Below are 25,672 nucleotides of genomic sequence, written 5' to 3'. Positions count from 1 at the left end.
AGCCTTTGAGACCTTAAAGGGTTTATTCATCTCCGCCAGGGTCTTACTCAACCCGGATCAATCCCGCCAATTCATCCTTGAGACAGACGCTTCTCATCACGCTCTAGGAGCTGTCCTTCTACAAACAACTGATTCGGGGGAGGAGAGACCGGTGGCCTATCTGTCAAAGACGTTTACCTCCTCAGAACTACACTACTCTGTTCTTGAAAAAGAGTTATTGGCCATAAAGAAGGCTTTCGAAGAATGGAGACATCTTCTACTAGGATCTCCCCATACCATTGTGGTCCGTACAGACCATCAGAACTTGAAAGTACTACAGCAGGCTCAAACCACCAATAGTAGACAAGCACGGTGGGCGTATTTCTTTCTGCCTTACCGAATCGAATTCACCTTTCTCCCAGGAAGCCAGAATCTCAGAGCCGATGCCTTATCTCGAAAGAAACCACAGGTTTCGCAATTCAGCTCAGAGAAGATGTTTCCTCAAGCAAGATTTGTGGCAGTCATTTCCGACTTTCTTCAACTACTAAAGCTGGATACCATTAAGAATCAATCTGAATGTGAGAATCTTCTTTATACCCACCATCTTACAAAGGATCAAGGATTGTATTTCCACGCAACACAGGTCCTAATTCCTTCTAGTGTTCTTCAATCTGAGGTTCTTCGGATGTGCCATGACTCCCGAGCTGCAGGTCACCGGGGAATACAGACTACTCTGGATTTGATACAACGTTATTTCTGGTGGCCAAACCTTCAGGTCGATGTTCAAGATTATGTAAATTCCTGTACAACATGTATCCAGTCTAAGGCTTCACGAGCTCCTCCCTTTGGCTTACTTTCCCGCATGCCGATTCCCGAGAAACCTTGGCAAATCATCTCCACTGATTTTATAGTGGATCTTCCCCCTTCCTCAGGTTACACGACAATAATGGTCACCATTGACTACTTGACCAAGATGGCCCAATTCATTCCCTTAGTCAAATTGCCAGGGGCAGCCCAAATGGCTAGGATCTTCATTTCTGAAGTGTTTTCTAGACACGGCCTACCTGAAGTCATAGTCTCCGACAGAGGGCCACAATACACTTCTCAATATTGGAAAGGAGTCTGTCACTTCCTAGGCATTAAGAGGGCACTCAGTTCGGGTTACCATCCCCAGACCAACGGGCAGACGGAGCGTCTTAACCAAACTCTAGAAGGATACCTCCGCTGTTACGTCTCAGCAGCTCAGGATAATTGGTCTGAACTGTTGTCTATCGCAGAATTTGCTTACAACAATGCCAAGCACACTGCCCTTAAGACTAGCCCCTTCTTCTGTTCATACGGGTTTCACCCTTCTTTTGTCCCTACCATTACTCCCTCCCCCTCTAAATTACCAGGGGTGGACTGTTTGATAGACATCATCCAGTCTGGCCAAAAGAAGGCTCGGTTGGCCCTTCAAGAAGCTCAGGATCGAGCCAAGCGGTATGCAGACCAACATCGACGCAAATTTCCAGAACTACAAGTAGGGGACAAGGTTTGGTTGGCCTCTCGGTTTCTTCCGAAACACTTAGTCCCTTCTAAATTATCTCCTAGGTTCTTTGGTCCTTTCAAGTTGGTATCTAAAGTAGGCTCGGCAGCAGTTCGACTGGCTCTCCCGGCGGCCTGGTTTCGCATTCATCCTGTTTTTCATCTATCTCAAGTGAAACCAACTGTAGCTGATCGTTTCCAACGCTCCACAAAGACCATTCCACCTCCGGTGATCACTGATACCGGGACAGAATATGAGGTGGCCGGTATATGTGACTCCCGCTACCGCAGGGGTCAACTACAATTTCTTATTGACTGGAAGGGGTATTCTCCGGCTGAAAGAACGTGGGAACCTGCTTCTGGTGTTCACTCTCCCCTTTTGATTCAACGTTTCTTTCGTTTACACCCGGGGAAGCCCGGATCGCCCCCCAGGAAGAGAGGGCATACTGTTACACCTTTTCGTCATCGCTGCTTTGTACACTTACATAGGTGGAAAATGTGCAGTTCCGCGCTTTGTTGTGCAGATGCGCGATCTATTTCTGTCAATACCACCAGTTCTAGCGGTACTGTGGTTCCACGTCATCAGTGCACGTCAAGGACAGGTCACATGATTCTTCCACGCAACCAGCTGACTATTACGACATGTCATGTGACGCTATATCAGAACCGAAGGCTTTCGCCTTCGCGCGTCGCTTCTGTATTTCAGGACGCTCCGTAAGTTCGAACTCTAGGCTCTCCCTATTCTAGTGTATTCAATCTTGCATGGTATCTACCATTCCTTTTTCTCTCTTACCTTATAGTGTGCCCTTCCAGCGCTTCCTTCCAACCATCTCTACCTTTCACTCCGAGAACCCTCCACCTCTCAGCAACAACTAGATTCCTCCAAATCCATCCGTAAGAAACCCCTCTCTTCTCCCAATCGATTCTATCATTCCGCTGTCCTCCTATATTCACCTGTTGTTTTCTCCCGTTAGAACCTGTGATACAGCCATCAAATCGGGAGGTCTGCGCCTTGGATAAACCACCTGTCTGCAAGGATCTCCGACAACACACCTAGGGTTTTTTCCCCCTTGAGGGTTTCCCTGGGGGTCCTGCCTCTTCCTGTTGAAGTTTCTTTCTTCCCTTCCAGCAGAGTGGGGGTCTCAGGACTCTCAGGGAGGCTTTTCAATTCCGCCGCTGCTGTCCCGGTTCCGGCTTTCCGACCAGGTTAGTGGAGTTTTATATCTCATTCTGGACTATCAGATTAGAGTGTTACACCTAGAGTACAGATGCCCCCAATAATAAGAACATAGCCACTGTGCAGGCCTTCAAGACAGCTCTGAATACACCTCTCCACTCCAGGCAAGGGCCACCTGAGACCTAGAGTAGAGATTCCCCCAATAATAAGAACATAGCCACTGTGCAGGCCTTCAAGATCGCTCTGAATACACCTCGCCACTCCAGGCAAGGGCCACCCGAGACCTAGAGTAGAGATGCCCCCAATAATAAGAACATAGCCACTGTGCAGGGCTTTTAGACCACTCTGAATACACCTCGCCAAACCAGGCAAGGGCCACCTGAGACCTAGAGTAGAGATGTCCCCAATAATAAAAACATAGCCACTGTGCAGGCCTTCAAGACCACTCTGAATACACCTCACCACTCCAGGCAAGGGCCACCTGAGACCTAGAGTAGAGATGTCCCCAAATAATAAGTACATAGCCACTGTGCAGGCCTTCAAGACCACTCTGAATACACCTCACCACTCCAGGCAAGGGCCACCTGAGACCTGGAGTAGAGATGCCCCCAGTAATAAGAACATAGCCACTGTGCAGGCCTTCAAGACAACTCTGAATACACCTCACCCTCCAGGCAAGGGCCACCTAATACCTAGAGCAGAGATGCCCCCAATAATAAGAACATAGCCACTGTGCAGGCCTTCAAGACCACTCTGAATACACCTCGCCACTCCAGGCAAGGGCCACCTGAGACCTAGAGTAGAGATGCCCCCCAATAATAAGAACACAGCCACTGTGCAGGGCTTCTAGACCACTCTGAATACACCTCACCACTCCAGGCAAGGGCCACCCGAGACCTAGAGTAGAGATGCCCCCAATGATAAGAGCATAGCCACTGTGCCTAAAAGACTGCTCTGAATACACCTCACCACTCGAGGCAAGACCCACCTGAGACCTAGAGTAGAGATTTCCCCCAATAATAAGAACATAGCCACTGTGCAGGCCTTCAAGACCGCTCTGAATACACCTCACCACTCCAGGCAACGGCCTGCTGAGACCTAGAGTAGAGATGCCTCCCAATAATAAGAACATAGCCACTGTGCAGGCCTTCAAGACCGCTCTGAATACACCTCGCCACTCCAGGCAAGGGCCACCTGAGACCTAGAGTACAGATGCCCCCAATAATAAGAACATAGACACTGTGCAGGCCTTCAAGACAGCTCTGAATACACCTCACCACTCCAGGCAAGGGCCACCGGAGACCTAGAGTAGAGATGCCCCCAATAATAAGAACATAGCCACTGTGCAGGCCTTCAAGACCGCTCTGAATACACCTCACCACTCCAGGCAAGGGCCACCAGAGACCTAGAGTAGAGATGCCCCCAATAATAAGAACATAGCCACTGTGCAGGCCTTCAAGACCGCTCTGAATACACCTCACCACTCCAGGCAAGGGCCACCCGAGATCTAGAGTAGAGATGCCCCCAATAATAAGAACATAGCCACTGTGCAGGCCTTCAAGACCGCTCTGAATACACCTCGCCACTCCAGGCAAGGGCCACCTGAGACCTAGAGTACAGATGCCCCCAATAATAAGAACATAGTCACTGTGCAGGCCTTCAAGACAGCTCTGAATACACCTCACCACTCCAGGCAAGGACCACCTGAGATATAGAGTAGAGATTCCCCCAATAATAAGAACATAGCCACTGTGCAGGCCTTCAAGACCGCTCTGAATACACCTCGCCACTCCAGGCAAGGGCCACCCGAGACCTAGAGTAGAGATGCCCCCAATAATAAGAACATAGCCACTGTGCAGGGCTTTTAGACCACTCTGAATACACCTCGCCACTCCAGGCAAGGGCCACCTGAGACCTAGAGTAGAGATGTCCCCAATAATAAAAACATAGCCACTGTGCAAGCCTTCAAGACTGCTCTGAATACACCTCGCCACTCCAGGCAAGGGCCACCTGAGACCTAGACTAGAGATGCCCCCAATAATAAGAACATAGAACTGTGCAGGCCTTCAAGACTGCTCTGAATACACCTCACCACTCCAGGCAAGGGCCACCTGAGACCTAGAGTAGAGATGCCCCCCAATAATAAGAACACAGCCACTGTGCAGGGCTTCTAGACCACTCTGAATACACCTCACCACTCCAGGCAAGGGCCACCCGAGACCTAGAGTAGAGATGCCCCCAATAATAAGAACATAGCCATTGTGCAGGGCTTTTAGACCACTCTGAATACACCTCGCCACTCCAGGCAAGGGCCACCTGAGACCTAGAGTAGAGATGTCCCCAATAATAAAAACATAGCCACTGTGCAGGCCTTCAAGACCACTCTGAATACACCTCACCCCTCCAGGCACGGGCCACCTAATACCTAGAGCAGAGATGCCCCCAATAATAAGAACATAGCCACTGTGCAGGCCTTCAAGACCACTCTGAATACACCTCGCCACTCCAGGCAAGGGCCACCTGAGACCTAGAGTAGAGATGCCCCCCAATAATAAGAACACAGCCACTGTGCAGGGCTTCTAGACCACTCTGAATACACCTCGCCACTCCAGGCAAGGGCCACCTGAGACCTAGAGTAGAGATGCCCCCAATAATAAGAACATAGGACTGTGCAGGCCTTCAAGACTTCTCTGAATACACCTCACCACTCCAGGCAAGGGCCACCTGAGACCTAGAGTAGAGATGTCCCCAATAATAAAAACATAGCCACTGTGCAGGCCTTCAAGACCGCTCTGAATACACCTCGCCACTCCAGGCACAGGGCACCTGAGACCTAGAGTAGAGATGCCCCCAATAATAAGAGCATAGCCACTGTGCCTAAAAGACCGCTCTGAATACACCTCACCACTCGAGGCAAGACCCACCTGAGACCTAGAGTAGACATTCCCCCAATAATAAGAACATAGCCACTGTGCAGGCCTTCAAGACCGCTCTGAATACACCTCGCCACTCCAGGCAAGGGCCACCTGAGACCTAGAGTACAGATGCCCCCAATAATAAGAACATAGCCACTGTGCAGGCCTTCAAGACAGCTCTGAATACACCTCACCACTCCAGGCAAGGGCCACCGGAGACCTAGAGTAGAGATGCCCCCAATAATAAGAACATAGCCACTGTGCAGGCCTTCAAGACCGCTCTGAATACACCTCACCACTCCAGACAAGGGCCACCTGAGACCTAGAGTAGAGATGCCCCCAAAAATAAGAACATAGCCACTGTGCAGGCCTTCGAGACCACTCTGAATACACCTCGCCACTCCAGGCAAGGGCCACCTGAGACCTAGAGCAGAGATGCCCCCAATAATAAGAACAAAGCTACTGTGCAGGCCTTCAACACCACTCTGAATACACCTCGCCACTCCAGGCAAGGGCCACCTGAGACCTAGAGTAGAGATGCCCCCCAATAATAAGAACACAGCCACTGTGCAGGGCTTCTAGACCACTGTGAATACACCTCACCACTCCAGGCAAGGGCCACCCGAGACCTAGAGTAGAGATGCCCCCAATAATAAGAACATAGCCACTGTGCAGGCCCTCAAGACCGCTCTGAATCAGTGGTCGAAGTGACCGAAAAATAGTAGTGGAACTGTGTTCGCTGCTGGTCTGCCCCATTCCACACAAAACCCATCACTGCGCCCCCTCCCACACACAATCCAAAACCCCAAACAAACACACCATCCATTTTTGGGAATGTGCAGTGCACTGAAGTGCAAGCTTCAACTTCTTCCTACACTTTTATTTTAAAACTAAACCATTGCAGAACGGTTTCTTGTTAAAATAAAAGTATAGGAACAGTTAAACTTAAAAATAAAAAGTATAGGAGCACTGCTCCTGACCGCTCCCGCTCACTTCGACCTCTGCTCTGAATACACCTCGCCACTCCAGGCACAGGGCACCTGAGACCTAGAGTAGAGATGCCCCCAATAATAAGAGCATATCCACTGTGCCTAAAAGACCGCTCTGAATACATCTCACCACTCGAGGCAAGAGCCACCTGAGACCTAAAGTAGAGATTCCCCCCAATAATAAGAACATAGCCACTGTGCAGGGCTTCAAGACCGCTCTGAAAACACCTCACCACTCCAGGCAAGGGCCACCTGAGACCTAGAGTAGAGATGCCTCCCAATAATAAGAACATAGCCACTGTGCAGGCCTTCAAGACCGCTCTGAATACACCTCGCCACTCCAGGCAAGGGCCATCTGAGACCTAGAGTACAGATGCCCCCAATAATAAGAACATAGCCACTGTGCAGGCCTTCAAGACAGCTCTGAATACACCTCGCCACTCCAGGCAAGGGCCACCGGAGACCTAGAGTAGAGATGCCCCCAATAATAAGAACATAGCCACTGTGCAGGCCTTCAAGACCGCTCTGAATACACCTCGCCACTCCAGGCAAGGGCCACCCGAGACCTAGAGTAGAGATGCCCCCAATAATAAGAACATAGCCACTGTGCAGGCCTTCAAGACCGCTCTGAATACACCTCGCCACTCCAGGCAAGGGCCACCTGAGACCTAGAGTACAGATGCCCCCAATAATAAGAACATAGCCACTGTGCAGGCCTTGAAGACAGCTCTGAATACACCTCACCACTCCAGGCAAGGGCCACCTGAGACCTAGAGTAGAGATTCCCCCAATAATAAGAACATAGCCACTGTGCTGGCCTTCAAGACCGCTCTGAATACACCTCGCCACTCCAGGCAAGGGCCACCCGAGACCTAGAGTAGAGATGCCCCCAATAATAAGAACATAGCCACTGTGCAGGGCTTCTAGACCACTCTGAATAAACCTCGCCACTCCAGGCAAGGGCCACCTGAGACCTAGAGTAGAGATGTCCCCAATAATAAAAACATAGCCACTGTGCAGGCCTTCAAGACCCCTCTGAATACACCTCGCCACTCCAGGCAAGGGCCACCTGAGACCTAGAGTAGAGATGCCCCCAATAATAAGAACATAGCCACTGTGCAGGCCTTCAAGACCACTCTGAATACACCTCGCCACTCCAGGCAAGGGCCACCTGAGACCTAGAGTAGAGATGCCCCCAATAATAAGAACACAGCCACTGTGCAGGGCTTCTAGACCACTCTGAATACACCTCACCACTCCAGGCAAGGGCCACCCGAGACCTAGAGTAGAGATGCCCCCAATAATAAGAACATAGCCACTGTGCAGGCCTTCAAGACTGCTCTGAATACACCTCGCCACTCCAGGCACAGGGCACCTGAGACCTAGAGTAGAGATGCCCCCAATAATAAGAGCATAGCCACTGTGCCTAAAAGACCGCTCTGAATACACCTCACCACTCGAGGCAAGAGCCACCTGAGACCTAGAGTAGAGATGCCCCCAATAATAAGAACATAGCCACTGTGCAGGCCTTCAAGACCACTCTGAATACACCTCACCACTCCAGGCAAGGGCCACCTGAGACCTAGAGTAGAGATGCCTCCCAATAATAAGAAAATAGCCACTGTGCAGGCCTTCAAGACCGCTCTGAATACACCTCGCCACTCCAGGCAAGGGCCACCTGAGACCTAGAGTACAGATGCCCCCAATAATAAGAACATAGCCACTGTGCAGGCCTTCAAGACAGCTCTGAATACACCTCACCACTCCAGGCAAGGGCCACCGGAGACCTAGAGTAGAGATGCCCCCACTAATAAGAACATAGCCACTGTGCAGTCCTTCAAGACCGCTCTGAATACACCTCACCACTCCAGGCAAGGGCCACCCGAGACCTAGAGTAGAGATGCCCCCAATAATAAGAACATAGCCACTGTGCAGGCTTTCAAGACCGCTCTGAATACACCTCGCCACTCCAGGCAAGGGCCACCTGAGACCTAGAGTACAGATGCCCCCAATAATAAGAACATAGCCACTGTGCAGGCCTTCAAGACAGCTCTGAATACACCTCACCACTCCTGGCAAGGGCCACCTGAGACCTAGAGTAGACATTCCCCCAATAATAAGAACATAGCCACTGTTCAGGGCTTTTAGACCACTCTGAATACACCTCGCCACTCCAGGCAAGGGCCACCTGAGACCTAGAGTAGAGATGCCCCCCAATAATAAGAACATAGCCACTGTGCAGGGCTTCTAGACCACTCTGAATACACGTCACCGCTCCAGGCAAGGGCCACCCGAGTCCTAGAGTAGAGATGCCCCCAATAATATGAACATAGCCACTGTGCAAGCCTTCAAGACCCCTCTGAATACACCTCACCACTCCAAGCAAGGGCCACCTGAGACCTAGAGTACAGATTCCCCCAATAATAAGAACATAGCCACTGTGCAGGCCTTCAAGACCGCTCTGAATACACCTCACCACTCAAGGCAAGGGCCACCCGAGACCTAGAGTAGAGATGCCCCCAATAATAAGAACATAGCAACTGTGCATGCCTTCAATACCACTCTGAATACACCTCGCCACTCCACGCAAGGGCCACCCGAAACCTAGAGTAGAGATGCCCCCAATAATAAGAACATAGCCACTGTGCAGGCGTTCAAGACCGCTCTGAATACACCTCGCCACTCCAGGCAAGGGCCACCTGAGACCTAGAGTAGAGATGTACCCAATAATAAAAACATAGCCACTGTGCAGGCCTTCAAGACCGCTCTGAAAACACCTCGCCACTCCAGGCAAGGGCCACCTGAGACCTAGAGTAGAGATGCCCCCAATAATAAGAACATAGCCACGGTGCAGGCCTTCAAGACTGCTCTGAATACACCTCACCACTCCAGGCAAGGGCCACCTGAGACCTAGAGTAGAGATGCCCCCAGTAATAAGAAGATAGCCACTGTGCAGGCCTTCAAGACCGCTCTGAATACACCTCGCCACTCCAGGCATGGGCCACCCGAGACCGAGAGTTGAGATGCCCCCAATAATAAGAACATAGCCACTGTGCAGGCCTTCAAGACCACTCTGAATACACCTTGCCACTCCAGGCAAGGGCCACCTGAGACCTAGAGTAGAGATGCCCCCAATAAAAAGAACATAGCCGCTGTGCAGCCCTTCAAGACTGCTCTGAATACACCTCGCCACTCCAGGCAAGGGCCACCTGAGACCTAGAGTAGAGATGCCCCCAAATAATAAGTACATAGCCACTGTGCAGGCCTTCAAAACCACTCTGAATACACCTCACCACTCCAGGCAAGGGCCACCTGAGACCTAGAGTAGAGATTCCCCCCGATAATAAGAACATAGCCACTGTGCAGGCCTTCAAGACCGCTCTGAATACACCTCGCCACTCCAGGCAAGGGCCACCTGAGACCTAGAATAGAGATGACCCCAATAATAAGAACATAGCCACTGTGCAGGCCTTCAAGACCACTCTGAATACACCTCGCCACTCCAGGCAAGGGCCACCCGAGACCTAGAGTAGAGATGCCCCCAAATAATAAGAACATAGCCACTGTGCAGGCCTGAAAGACCGCTCTGAATACACCTCACCACTCCAGGCACAGGGCACCTGAGACCGAGAGTAGAGATGCCCCCAATAATAAGAGCATAGCCACTGTGCAGGCCTGAAAGTCCGCTCTGAATACACCTCACCACTCGAGGCAAGTGCCACCTGAGACCTAGAGTAAAGATGCCCCCAATAATAAGAACATAGTCACTTTGCAGGCCTTCAAGACCACTCTGAATACACCTCACCACTCCAGGCAAGGGCCACCTGAGACCTGGAGTAGAGATTCCCCATTATAATAAGAACATAGCCACTGTGCAGGCCTTCAAGACCACTGAATACACCTCACCACTCCAGGCAAGGGCCACCTGAGACCTAGAGTAGAGATGCTCCCAATAATAAGAACATAGCCACTGTGCAGGCCTTCAAGACCGCTCTGAATACACCTTGCCACTCCAGGCAAGGGCCACCCGAGACCTAGAGTAGAGATGCCCCCAATAATAAGAACATAGCCACTGTGCAGGCCTTCAAGACCGCTCTGAATACACCTCGCCACTCCAGGCAAGGGCCACCTGAGACCTAGAGTACAGATGCCCCCAATAATAAGAACATAGCCACTGTGCAGGCCTTCAAAACATCTCTGAATACACCTCGCCACTCCAGGCAAGGGCCACCTGAGACCTAGAGTAGAGATGCCCCCAATAATAAGAACATAGCCACTGTGCAGGCCTTCAAGACCACTCTGAATACACCTCGCCACTCCAGGCAAGGGCTACCTGAGACTGAGAGTAGAGATGCCCCCCCATAATAAGAACATAGCCACTGTGCAGGGCTTCTAGACCACTCTGAATACACCTCAACACTCCAGGCAAGGGCCACCCGAGACCTAGAGTAGAGATGCCCCCAATAATAAGAACATAGCCACTGTGCAGGCCTTCAAGACCGCTCTGAATACACCTCACCACTCCAAGCAAGGGCCACCTGAGACCTAGAGTAGAGATTCCCCCAATAATAAGAACATAGCCACTGTGCAGGCCTTCAAGACTGCTCTGAATACACCTCGCCACACCAGGCAAGGGCCACCCGAGACCTAGAGTAGAGATGCCCCCAATAATAAGAACATAGCCACTGTGCAGGCCTTCAAGACCACTCTGAATACACCTCGCCACTCCAGGCAAGGGCCACCTGAGACCTAGAGTAGAGTTGCCCCCAATAATATGAATATAGCCACTGTGCAGGCCTTCAAGACCCCTCTGAATACACCTCACCACTCCAAGCAAGGGCCACCTGAGACATAGAGTAGAGATTCCCCCAATAATAAGAACATAGCCACTGTGCAGGCCTTCAAGACCGCTCTGAATACACCTCGCCACTCCAGGCAAGGGCCACTCGAGACCTAGAGTAGAGATGCCCCCAATAATAAGAACATAGCCACTGTGCATGCCTTCAATACCACTTTGAATACACCTCACCACTCCAGGCAAGGGCCACCCGAGACCTAGAGTAGAGATGCCCCCAATAATAAGAACATTGCCACTGTGCAGGCCTTCAAGACCACTCTGAATACACCTCACCACTCCAAGCAAGGGCCACCTGAGACCTAGAGTAGAGCTTCCCCCAATAATAAGAACATAGCCACTGTGCAGGCCTTCAAGACCACTCTGAATACACCTCGCCACTCCAGGCAAGGGCCACCTAATACCTAGAGCAGAGATGCCCCCAATAATAAGAACATAGCCACTGTGCAGGCCTTCAAGACCACTCTGAATACACCTCGCCACTCCAGGCAAGGGCCACCTGAGACCTAGAGTAGAGATGCCCCCCAATAATAAGAACACAGCCACTGTGCAGGGCTTCTAGACCACTCTGAATACACCTCACCACTCCAGGCAAGGGCCACCCGAGACCTCGAGTAGAGATGCCCCCAATAATAAGAACATAGCCACTGTGCAGGCCTTCAAGACCGCTCTGAATACACCTCGCCACTCCAGGCACAGGGCACCTGAGACCTAGAGTAGAGATGCCCCCAATAATAAGAGCATAGCCACTGTGCCTAAAAGACCGCTCTAAATACACCTCACCACTCGAGGCAAGAGCCACCTGAGACCTAGAGTAGAGATGCCCCCAATAATAAGAACATAGCCACTGTGCAGGCCTTCAAGACCACTCTGAATACACCTCACCACTCCAGGCAAGACCCACCTGAGACCTAGAGTAGAGATTCCCCCCAATAATAAGAACATAGCCACTGTGCAGGCCTTCAAGACCGCTCTGAATACACCTCACCACTCCAGGCAAGGGCCACCTGAGACCTAGAGTAGAGATGCCTCCCAATAATAAGAACATAGCCACTGTGCAGGCCTTCAAGACCGCTCTGAATACACCTCGCCACTCCAGGCAAGGGCCACCTGAGACCTAGAGTACAGATGCCCCCAATAATAAGAACATAGCCACTGTGCAGGCCTTCAAGACAGCTCTGAATACACCTCACCACTCCAGGCAAGGGCCACCGGAGACCTAGAGTAGAGATGCCCCCAATAATAAGAACATAGCCACTGTGCAGGCCTTCAAGACCACTCTGAATACACCTCACCACTCCAGGCAAGGGCCACCCGAGACCTAGAGTAGAGATGCCCCCAATAATAAGAACATAGCCACTGTGCATGCCTTCAAGACCGCTCTGAATACACCTCGCCACTCCAGGCAAGGGCCACCTGAGACCTAGAGTACAGATGCCCCCAATAATAAGAACATAGCCACTGTGCAGGCCTTCAAGACAGCTCTGAATACACCTCACCACTCCAGGCAAGGGCCACCTGAGACCTAGAGTAGAGATTCCCCCAATAAAAAGAACATAGCCACTGTGCAGGCCTTCAAGACCGCTCTGAATACACCTCGCCACTCCAGGCAAGGGCCACCCGAGACCTAGAGTAGAGATGCCCCCAATAATAAGAACATAGCCACTGTGCAGGGCTTTTAGACCACTCTGAATACACCTCGCCACTCCAGGCAAGGGCCACCTGAGACCTAGAGTAGAGATGTCCCCAATAATAAAAACATAGCCACTGTGCAGGCCTTCATAGACTGCTCTGAATACACCTCGCCACTCCAGGCAAGGGCCACCTGAGACCTAGACTAGAGATGCCCCCAATAATAAGAACATAGAACTGTGCAGGCCTTCAAGACTGCTCTGAATACACCTCACCACTCCAGGCAAGGGCCACCTGAGACTTAGAGTAGAGATGCCCCCCAATAATAAGAACACAGCCACTGTGCAGGGCTTCTAGACCACTCTGAATACACCTCACCACTCCAGGCAAGGGCCACCCGAGACCTAGAGTAGAGATGCCCCCAATAATAAGAACATAGCCACTGTGCAGGGCTTTTAGACCACTCTGAATACACCTCGCCACTCCAGGCAAAGACCACCTGAGACCTAGAGTAGAGATGTCCCGAATAATAAAAACATAGCCACTGTGCAGGCCTTCAAGACCGCTCTGAATACACCTCGCCACTCCAGGCAAGGGCCACCTGAGACCTAGAGTACAGATGCCCCCAATAATAAGAACATAGCCACTGTGCAGGCCTTCAAGACAGCTCTGAATACACCTCTCCACTCCAGGCAAGGGCCACCTGAGACCTAGAGTAGAGATTCCCCCAATAATAAGAACATAGCCACTGTGCAGGCCTTCAAGATCGCTCTGAATACACCTCGCCACTCCAGGCAAGGGCCACCCGAGACCTAGAGTAGAGATGCCCCCAATAATAAGAACATAGCCACTGTGCAGGGCTTTTAGACCACTCTGAATACACCTCGCCACTCCAGGCAAGGGCCACCTGAGACCTAGAGTAGAGATGTCCCCAATAATAAAAACATAGCCACTGTGCAGGCCTTCAAGACCACTCTGAATACACCTCACCACTCCAGGCAAGGGCCACCTGAGACCTAGAGTAGAGATGTCCCCAAATAATAAGTACATAGCCACTGTGCAGGCCTTCAAGACCACTCTGAATACACCTCACCACTCCAGGCAAGGGCCACCTGAGACCTAGAGTAGAGATGCCCCCAGTAATAAGAACATAGCCACTGTGCAGGCCTTCAAGACAACTCTGAATACACCTCACCCTCCAGGCAAGGGCCACCTAATACCTAGAGCAGAGATGCCCCCAATAATAAGAACATAGCCACTGTGCAGGCCTTCAAGACCACTCTGAATACACCTCGCCACTCCAGGCAAGGGCCACCTGAGACCTAGAGTAGAGATGCCCCCCAATAATAAGAACACAGCCACTGTGCAGGGCTTCTAGACCACTCTGAATACACCTCACCACTCCAGGCAAGGGCCACCCGAGACCTAGAGTAGAGATGCCCCCAATGATAAGAGCATAGCCACTGTGCCTAAAAGACTGCTCTGAATACACCTCACCACTCGAGGCAAGACCCACCTGAGACCTAGAGTAGAGATTTCCCCCAATAATAAGAACATAGCCACTGTGCAGGCCTTCAAGACCGCTCTAAATACACCTCACCACTCCAGGCAACGGCCTGCTGAGACCTAGAGTAGAGATGCCTCCCAATAATAAGAACATAGCCACTGTGCAGGCCTTCAAGACCGCTCTGAATACACCTCGCCACTCCAGGCAAGGGCCACCTGAGACCTAGAGTACAGATGCCCCCAATAATAAGAACATAGACACTGGGCAGGCCTTCAAGACAGCTCTGAATACACCTCACCACTCCAGGCAAGGGCCACCGGAGACCTAGAGTAGAGATGCCCCCAATAATAAGAACATAGCCACTGTGCAGGCCTTCAAGACCGCTCTGAATACACCTCACCACTCCAGGCAAGGGCCACCAGAGACCTAGAGTAGAGATGCCCCCAATAATAAGAACATAGCCACTGTGCAGGCCTTCAAGACCGCTCTGAATACACCTCACCACTCCAGGCAAGGGCCACCCGAGATCTAGAGTAGAGATGCCCCCAATAATAAGAACATAGCCACTGTGCAGGCCTTCAAGACCACTCTGAATACACCTCGCCACTCCAGGCAAGGGCCACCTGAGACCTAGAGTACAGATGCCCCCAATAATAAGAACATAGTCACTGTGCAGGCCTTCAAGACAGCTCTGAATACACCTCACCACTCCAGGCAAGGACCACCTGAGATATAGAGTAGAGATTCCCCCAATAATAAGAACATAGCCACTGTGCAGGCCTTCAAGACCGCTCTGAATACACCTCGCCACTCCAGGCAAGGGCCACCCGAGACCTAGAGCAGAGATGCCCCCAATAATAAGAACATAGCCACTGTGCAGGGCTTTTAGACCACTCTGAATACACCTCGCCACTCCAGGCAAGGGCCACCTGAGACCTAGAGTAGAGATGTCCCCAATAATAAAAACATAGCCACTGTGCAAGCCTTCAAGACTGCTCTGAATACACCTCGCCACTCCAGGCAAGGGCCACCTGAGACCTAGACTAGAGATGCCCCCAATAATAAGAACATAGAACTGTGCAGGCCTTCAAGACTGCTCTGAATACACCTCACCACTCCAGGCAAGGGCCACCTGAGACCTAGAGTAGAGATGCCCCCCAATAATAAGAACACAGCCACTGTGCAGGGCTTCTAGACCACTCTGAATACACCTCACCACTCCAGGCAAGGGCCACCCGAGACCTAGAGTAGAGATGCCCCCAATAATAAGAACATAGCCATTGTGCAGGGCTTTTAGACCACTCTGAATACACCTCGCCACTCCAGGCAAGGGCCACCTGAGACCTAGAGTAGAGATGTCCCCAATAATAAAAACATAGCCACTGTGCAGGCCTTCAAGACCACTCTGAATACACCTCACCCCTCCAGGCAAGGGCCACCTAATACCTAGAGCAGAGATGCCCCCAATAATAAGAACATAGCCACTGTGCAGGCCTTCAAGACCACTCTGAATACACCTCGCCACTCCAGGCAAGGGCCACCTGAGACCTAGAGTAGAGATGCCCCCCAATAATAAGAACACAGCCACTGTGCAGGGCTTCTAGACCACTCTGAATACACCTCGCCACTCCAGGCAAGGGCCACCTGAGACCTAGAGTAGAGATGCCCCCAATAATAAGAACATAGGACTGTGCAGGCCTTCAAGACTTCTCTGAATACACCTCACCACTCCAGGCAAGGGCCACCTGAGACCTAGAGTAGAGATGTCCCCAATAATAAAAACATAGCCACTGTGCAGGCCTTCAAGACCGCTCTGAATACACCTCGCCACTCCAGGCACAGGGCACCTGAGACCTCGAGTAGAGATGCCCCCAATAATAAGAGCATAGCCACTGTGCCTAAAAGACCGCTCTGAATACACCTCACCACTCGAGGCAAGACCCACCTGAGACCTAGAGTAGACATTCCCCCAATAATAAGAACATAGCCACTGTGCAGGCCTTCAAGACCGCTCTGAATACACCTCGCCACTCCAGGCAAGGGCCACCTGAGACCTAGAGTACAGATGCCCCCAATAATAAGAACATAGCCACTGTGCAGGCCTTCAAGACAGCTCTGAATACACCTCACCACTCCAGGCAAGGGCCACCGGAGACCTAGAGTAGAGATGCCCCCAATAATAAGAACATAGCCACTGTGCAGGCCTTCAAGACCGCTCTGAATACACCTCACCACTCCAGACAAGGGCCACCTGAGACCTAGAGTAGAGATGCCCCCAAAAATAAGAACATAGCCACTGTGCAGGCCTTCGAGACCACTCTGAATACACCTCGTCACTCCAGGCAAGGGCCACCTGAGACCTAGAGCAGAGATGCCCCCAATAATAAGAACACAGCCACTGTGCAGGGCTTCTAGACCACTCTGAATACACCTCACCACTCCAGGCAAGGGCCACCCGAGACCTAGAGTAGAGATGCCCCCAATAATAAGAACATAGCCATTGTGCAGGGCTTTTAGACCACTCTGAATACACCTCGCCACTCCAGGCAAGGGCCACCTGAGACCTAGAGTAGAGATGTCCCCAATAATAAAAACATAGCCACTGTGCAGGCCTTCAAGACCACTCTGAATACACCTCACCCCTCCAGGCAAGGGCCACCTAATACCTAGAGCAGAGATGCCCCCAATAATAAGAACATAGCCACTGTGCAGGCCTTCAAGACCACTCTGAATACACCTCGCCACTCCAGGCAAGGGCCACCTGAGACCTAGAGTAGAGATGCCCCCCAATAATAAGAACACAGCCACTGTGCAGGGCTTCTAGACCACTCTGAATACACCTCGCCACTCCAGGCAAGGGCCACCTGAGACCTAGAGTAGAGATGCCCCCAATAATAAGAACATAGGACTGTGCAGGCCTTCAAGACTTCTCTGAATACACCTCACCACTCCAGGCAAGGGCCACCTGAGACCTAGAGTAGAGATGTCCCCAATAATAAAAACATAGCCACTGTGCAGGCCTTCAAGACCGCTCTGAATACACCTCGCCACTCCAGGCACAGGGCACCTGAGACCTCGAGTAGAGATGCCCCCAATAATAAGAGCATAGCCACTGTGCCTAAAAGACCGCTCTGAATACACCTCACCACTCGAGGCAAGACCCACCTGAGACCTAGAGTAGACATTCCCCCAATAATAAGAACATAGCCACTGTGCAGGCCTTCAAGACCGCTCTGAATACACCTCGCCACTCCAGGCAAGGGCCACCTGAGACCTAGAGTACAGATGCCCCCAATAATAAGAACATAGCCACTGTGCAGGCCTTCAAGACAGCTCTGAATACACCTCACCACTCCAGGCAAGGGCCACCGGAGACCTAGAGTAGAGATGCCCCCAATAATAAGAACATAGCCACTGTGCAGGCCTTCAAGACCGCTCTGAATACACCTCACCACTCCAGACAAGGGCCACCTGAGACCTAGAGTAGAGATGCCCCCAAAAATAAGAACATAGCCACTGTGCAGGCCTTCGAGACCACTCTGAATACACCTCGTCACTCCAGGCAAGGGCCACCTGAGACCTAGAGCAGAGATGCCCCCAATAATAAGAACAAAGCTACTGTGCAGGCCTTCAACACCACTCTGAATACACCTCGCCACTCCAGGCAAGGGCCACCTGAGACCTAGAGTAGAGATGCCCCCCAATAATATGAACACAGCCACTGTGCAGGGCTTCTAGACCACTGTGAATACACCTCACCACTCCAGGCAAGGGCCACCCGAGACCTAGAGTAGAGATGCCCCCAATAATAAGAACATAGCCACTGTGCAGGCCCTCAAGACCGCTCTGAATCAGTGGTCGAAGTGACCGAAAAATAGTAGTGGAACTGTGTTCGCTGCTGGTCTGCCCCATTCCACACAAAACCCATCACTGCGCCCCCTCCCACACACAATCCAAAACCCCAAACAAACACACCATCCATTTTTGGGAATGTGCAGTGCACTGAAGTGCAAGCTTCAACTTCTTCCTACACTTTTATTTTAAAACTAAACCATTGCAGAACGGTTTCTTGTTAAAATAAAAGTATAGGAACAGTTAAACTTAAAAATAAAAAGTATAGGAGCACCGCTCCTGACCGCTCCCGCTCACTTCGACCTCTGCTCTGAATACACCTCGCCACTCCAGGCACAGGGCACCTGAGACCTAGAGTAGAGATGCCCCCAATAATAAGAGCATAGCCACTGTGCCTAAAAGACCGCTCTGAATACATCTCACCACTCGAGGCAAGAGCCACCTGAGACCTAAAGTAGAGATTCCCCCCAATAATAAGAACATAGCCACTGTGCAGGGCTTCAAGACCGCTCTGAAAACACCTCACCACTCCAGGCAAGGGCCACCTGAGACCTAGAGTAGAGATGCCTCCCAATAATAAGAACATAGCCACTGTGCAGGCCTTCAAGACCGCTCTGAATACACCTCGCCACTCCAGGCAAGGGCCATCTGAGACCTAGAGTACAGATGCCCCCAATAATAAGAACATAGCCACTGTGCAGGCCTTCAAGACAGCTCTGAATACACCTCACCACTCCAGGCAAGGGCCACCGGAGACCTAGAGTAGAGATGCCCCCAATAATAAGAACATAGCCACTGTGCAGGCCTTCAAGACCGCTCTGAATACACCTCGCCACTCCAGGCAAGGGCCACCCGAGACCTAGAGTAGAGATGCCCCCAATAATAAGAACATAGCCACTGTGCAGGCCTTCAAGACCGCTCTGAATACACCTCGCCACTCCAGGCAAGGGCCACCTGAGACCTAGAGTACAGATGCCCCCAATAATAAGAACATAGCCACTGTGCAGGCCTTGAAGACAGCTCTGAATACACCTCACCACTCCAGGCAAGGGCCACCTGAGACCTAGAGTAGAGATTCCCCCAATAATAAGAACATAGCCACTGTGCTGGCCTTCAAGACCGCTCTGAATACACCTCGCCACTCCAGGCAAGGGCCACCCGAGACCTAGAGTAGAGATGCCCCCAATAATAAGAACATAGCCACTGTGCAGGGCTTCTAGACCACTCTGAATACACCTCACCACTCCAGGCAAGGGCCACCCGAGACCTAGAGTAGAGATGCCCCCAATAATAAGAACATAGCCACTGTGCAGGCCTTCAAGACTGCTCTGAATACACCTCGCCACTCCAGGCACAGGGCACCTGAGACCTAGAGTAGAGATGCCCCCAATAATAAGAGCATAGCCACTGTGCCTAAAAGACCGCTCTGAATACACCTCACCACTTGAGGCAAGAGCCACCTGAGACCTAGAGTAGAGATGCCCCCAATAATAAGAACATAGCCACTGTGCAGGCCTTCAAGACCACTCTGAATACACCTCACCACTCCAGGCAAGGGCCACCTGAGACCTAGAGTAGAGATGCCTCCCAATAATAAGAAAATAGCCACTGTGCAGGCCTTCAAGACCGCTCTGAATACACCTCGCCACTCCAGGCAAGGGCCACCTGAGACCTAGAGTACAGATGCCCCCAATAATAAGAACATAGCCACTGTGCAGGCCTTCAAGACAGCTCTGAATACACCTCACCACTCCAGGCAAGGGCCACCGGAGACCTAGAGTAGAGATGCCCCCACTAATAAGAACATAGCCACTGTGCAGTCCTTCAAGACCGCTCTGAATACACCTCACCACTCCAGGCAAGGGCCACCCGAGACCTAGAGTAGAGATGCCCCCAATAATAAGAACATAGCCACTGTGCAGGCTTTCAAGACCGCTCTGAATACACCTCGCCACTCCAGGCAAGGGCCACCTGAGACCTAGAGTACAGATGCCCCCAATAATAAGAACATAGCCACTGTGCAGGCCTTCAAGACAGCTCTGAATACACCTCACCACTCCAGGCAAGGGCCACCTGAGACCTAGAGTAGACATTCCCCCAATAATAAGAACATAGCCAATGTTCAGGGCTTTTAGACCACTCTGAATACACCTCGCCACTCCAGGCAAGGGCCACCTGAGACCTAGAGTAGAGATGTCCCCAATAATAAAAACATAGCCACTGTGCAGGCCTTCAAGACTGCTCTGAATACACCTCACCACTCCAGGCAAGGGCCACCTGAGACCTAGAGTGGAGATGCCCCCAATAATAAGAACATAGCCACTGTGCAGGCCGTCAAGACTGCTCTGAATACACTTCGCCACTCTAGGCAAGGGCCACCGAGACCTAGAGTAGGGATGCCCCCAATAATAAGAACATAGCCACTGTGCAGGGCTTTTAGACCACTCTGAATACACCTCGCCACTCCAGGCAAGGGCCACCTGAGACCTAGAGTAGAGATGTCCCCAATAATAAGAACATAGCCACTGTGCAGGCCTTCAAGACTGCTCTGAATACACCTCGCCACTCCAGGCAAGGGCCACCTGAGACCTAGACTAGAGATGCCCCCAATAATAAGAACATAGCCACTGTGCAGGCCTTCAAGACAACTCTGAATACACCTCACCCCTTCAGGCAAGGGCCACCTAATACCTAGAGCAGAGATGCCCCCAATAATAAGAACATAGCCACTGTGCAGGCCTTCAAGACCACGCTGAATACACCTCGCCACTCCAGGCAAGGGCCACCTGAGACCTAGAGTAGAGATGCCCCCCAATAATAAGAACACAGCCACTGTGCAGGGCTTCTAGACCACTCTGAATACACCTCACCACTCCAGGCAAGGGCCACCCGAGACCTAGAGTAGAGATGCCCCCAATAATAAGAGCATAGCCACTGTGCCTAAAAGACCGCTCTGAATACACCTCACCACTCGAGGCAAGACCCACCTGAGACCTAGAGTAGAGATTTCCCCCAATAATAAGAACATAGCCACTGTGCAGGCCTTCAAGACCGCTCTGAATACACCTCACCACTCCAGGCAAGGGCCTGCTGAGACCTAGAGTAGAGATGCCTCCCAATAATAAGAACATAGCAACTGTACAGGCCTTCAAGACCGCTCTGAATACACCTCGCCACTCCAGGCAAGGGCCACCTGAGACCTAGAGTACAGATGCCCCCAATAATAAGAACATAGCCACTGTGCAGGCCTTCAAGACAGCTCTGAATACACCTCACCACTCCAGGCAAGGGCCACCGGAGACCTAGAGTAGAGATGCCCCCAATATTAAGAACATAGCCACTGTGCAGGCCTTCAAGACCGCTCTGAATACACCTCACCACTCCAGTCAAGGGCCACCAGAGACCTAGAGTAGAGATGCCCCCAATAAAAAGAACATAGCCACTGTGCAGGCCTTCAAGACCGCTCTGAATATACCTCACCACTCCAGGCAAGGGCCACCCGAGATCTAGAGTAGAGATGCCCCCAATAATAAGAACATAGCCACTGTGCAGGCCTTCAAGACCGCTCTGAATACACCTCGCCACTCCAGGCAAGGGCCACCTGAGACCTAGAGTACAGATACCCCCAATAATAAGAACATAGTCACTGTGCAGGCCTTCAAGACAGCTCTGAATACACCTCACCACTCCAGGCAAGGGCCACCTGAGATCTAGAGTAGAGATTCCCCCAATAATAAGAACATAGCCACTGTGCAGGCCATCAAGACCGCTCTGAATACACCTCGCCACTCCAGGCAAGGGCCACCCGAGACCTAGAGTAGAGATGCCCCCAATAATAAGACCATAGCCACTGTGCAGGGCTTTTAGACCACTCTGAATACACCTCGCCACTCCAGGCAAGGGCCACCTGAGACCTAGAGTACAGATGTCCCCAATAATAAAAACATAGCCACTGTGCAGGCCTTCAAGACTGCTCTGAATACACCTCGCCACTCCAGGCAAGGGCCACCTGAGACCTAGACTAGAGATGCCCCCAATAATAAGAACATAGAACTGTGCAGGCCTTCAAGACTGCTCTGAATACACCTCACCACTCCAGGCAAGGGCCACCTGAGACCTAGAGTAGAGATGCCCCCCAATAATAAGAACACAGCCACTGTGCAGGGCTTCTAGACCACTCTGAATACACCTCACCACTCCAGGCAAGGGCCACCTAATACCTAGAGCAGAGATGCCCCCAATAATAAGAACATAGCCACTGTGCAGGCCTTCAAGACCACTCTGAATACACCTCGCCACTCCAGGCAAGGGCCACCTGAGACCTAGAGTAGAGATGTCCCCAATAATAAAAACATAGCCACTGTGCAGGCCTTCAAGACCGCTCTGAATACACCTCGCCACTCCAGGCACAGGGCACCTGAGACCTCGAGTAGAGATGCCCCCAATAATAAGAGCATAGCCACTGTGCCTAAAAGACCGCTCTGAATACACCTCACCACTCGAGGCAAGACCCACCTGAGACCTAGAGTAGACATTCCCCCAATAATAAGAACATAGCCACTGTGCAGGCCTTCAAGACCGCTCTGAATACACCTCGCCACTCCAGGCAAGGGCCACCTGAGACCTAGAGTACAGATGCCCCCAATAATAAGAACATAGCCACTGTGCAGGCCTTCAAGACAGCTCTGAATACACCTCACCACTCCAGGCAAGGGCCACCGGAGACCTAGAGTAGAGATGCCCCCAATAATAAGAACATAGCCACTGTGCAGGCCTTCAAGACCGCTCTGAATACACCTCACCACTCCAGACAAGGGCCACCTGAGACCTAGAGTAGAGATGCCCCCAAAAATAAGAACATAGCCACTGTGCAGGCCTTCGAGACCACTCTGAATACACCTCGTCACTCCAGGCAAGGGCCACCTGAGACCTAGAGCAGAGATGCCCCCAATAATAAGAACAAAGCTACTGTGCAGGCCTTCAACACCACTCTGAATACACCTCGCCACTCCAGGCAAGGGCCACCTGAGACCTAGAGTAGAGATGCCCCCCAATAATATGAACACAGCCACTGTGCAGGGCTTCTAGACCACTGTGAATACACCTCACCACTCCAGGCAAGGGCCACCCGAGACCTAGAGTAGAGATGCCCCCAATAATAAGAACATAGCCACTGTGCAGGCCCTCAAGACCGCTCTGAATCAGTGGTCGAAGTGACCGAAAAATAGTAGTGGAACTGTGTTCGCTGCTGGTCTGCCCCATTCCACACAAAACCCATCACTGCGCCCCCTCCCACACACAATCCAAAACCCCAAACAAACACACCATCCATTTTTGGGAATGTGCAGTGCACTGAAGTGCAAGCTTCAACTTCTTCCTACACTTTTATTTTAAAACTAAACCATTGCAGAACGGTTTCTTGTTAAAATAAAAGTATAGGAACAGTTAAACTTAAAAATAAAAAGTATAGGAGCACCGCTCCTGACCGCTCCCGCTCACTTCGACCTCTGCTCTGAATACACCTCGCCACTCCAGGCACAGGGCACCTGAGACCTAGAGTAGAGATGCCCCCAATAATAAGAGCATAGCCACTGTGCCTAAAAGACCGCTCTGAATACATCTCACCACTCGAGGCAAGAGCCACCTGAGACCTAAAGTAGAGATTCCCCCCAATAATAAGAACATAGCCACTGTGCAGGGCTTCAAGACCGCTCTGAAAACACCTCACCACTCCAGGCAAGGGCCACCTGAGACCTAGAGTAGAGATGCCTCCCAATAATAAGAACATAGCCACTGTGCAGGCCTTCAAGACCGCTCTGAATACACCTCGCCACTCCAGGCAAGGGCCATCTGAGACCTAGAGTACAGATGCCCCCAATAATAAGAACATAGCCACTGTGCAGGCCTTCAAGACAGCTCTGAATACACCTCACCACTCCAGGCAAGGGCCACCGGAGACCTAGAGTAGAGATGCCCCCAATAATAAGAACATAGCCACTGTGCAGGCCTTCAAGACCGCTCTGAATACACCTCGCCACTCCAGGCAAGGGCCACCCGAGACCTAGAGTAGAGATGCCCCCAATAATAAGAACATAGCCACTGTGCAGGCCTTCAAGACCGCTCTGAATACACCTCGCCACTCCAGGCAAGGGCCACCTGAGACCTAGAGTACAGATGCCCCCAATAATAAGAACATAGCCACTGTGCAGGCCTTGAAGACAGCTCTGAATACACCTCACCACTCCAGGCAAGGGCCACCTGAGACCTAGAGTAGAGATTCCCCCAATAATAAGAACATAGCCACTGTGCTGGCCTTCAAGACCGCTCTGAATACACCTCGCCACTCCAGGCAAGGGCCACCCGAGACCTAGAGTAGAGATGCCCCCAATAATAAGAACATAGCCACTGTGCAGGGCTTCTAGACCACTCTGAATACACCTCACCACTCCAGGCAAGGGCCACCCGAGACCTAGAGTAGAGATGCCCCCAATAATAAGAACATAGCCACTGTGCAGGCCTTCAAGACTGCTCTGAATACACCTCGCCACTCCAGGCACAGGGCACCTGAGACCTAGAGTAGAGATGCCCCCAATAATAAGAGCATAGCCACTGTGCCTAAAAGACCGCTCTGAATACACCTCACCACTCGAGGCAAGAGCCACCTGAGACCTAGAGTAGAGATGCCCCCAATAATAAGAACATAGCCACTGTGCAGGCCTTCAAGACCACTCTGAATACACCTCACCACTCCAGGCAAGGGCCACCTGAGACCTAGAGTAGAGATGCCTCCCAATAATAAGAAAATAGCCACTGTGCAGGCCTTCAAGACCGCTCTGAATACACCTCGCCACTCCAGGCAAGGGCCACCTGAGACCTAGAGTACAGATGCCCCCAATAATAAGAACATAGCCACTGTGCAGGCCTTCAAGACAGCTCTGAATACACCTCACCACTCCAGGCAAGGGCCACCGGAGACCTAGAGTAGAGATGCCCCCACTAATAAGAACATAGCCACTGTGCAGTCCTTCAAGACCGCTCTGAATACACCTCACCACTCCAGGCAAGGGCCACCCGAGACCTAGAGTAGAGATGCCCCCAATAATAAGAACATAGCCACTGTGCAGGCTTTCAAGACCGCTCTGAATACACCTCGCCACTCCAGGCAAGGGCCACCTGAGACCTAGAGTACAGATGCCCCCAATAATAAGAACATAGCCACTGTGCAGGGCTTTTAGACCACTC

The sequence above is a fragment of the Ambystoma mexicanum genome, chromosome 7q (genome assembly GCF_040938575.1).
Source record: "Ambystoma mexicanum isolate Mex_15411 chromosome 7q, UKY_AmexF1_1, whole genome shotgun sequence".
NCBI lineage: Eukaryota > Metazoa > Chordata > Amphibia > Caudata > Ambystomatidae > Ambystoma > Ambystoma mexicanum.
The sequence above is the reverse complement of the archived record's forward strand: the minus strand, read 5'-3'. Positions refer to the sequence as shown.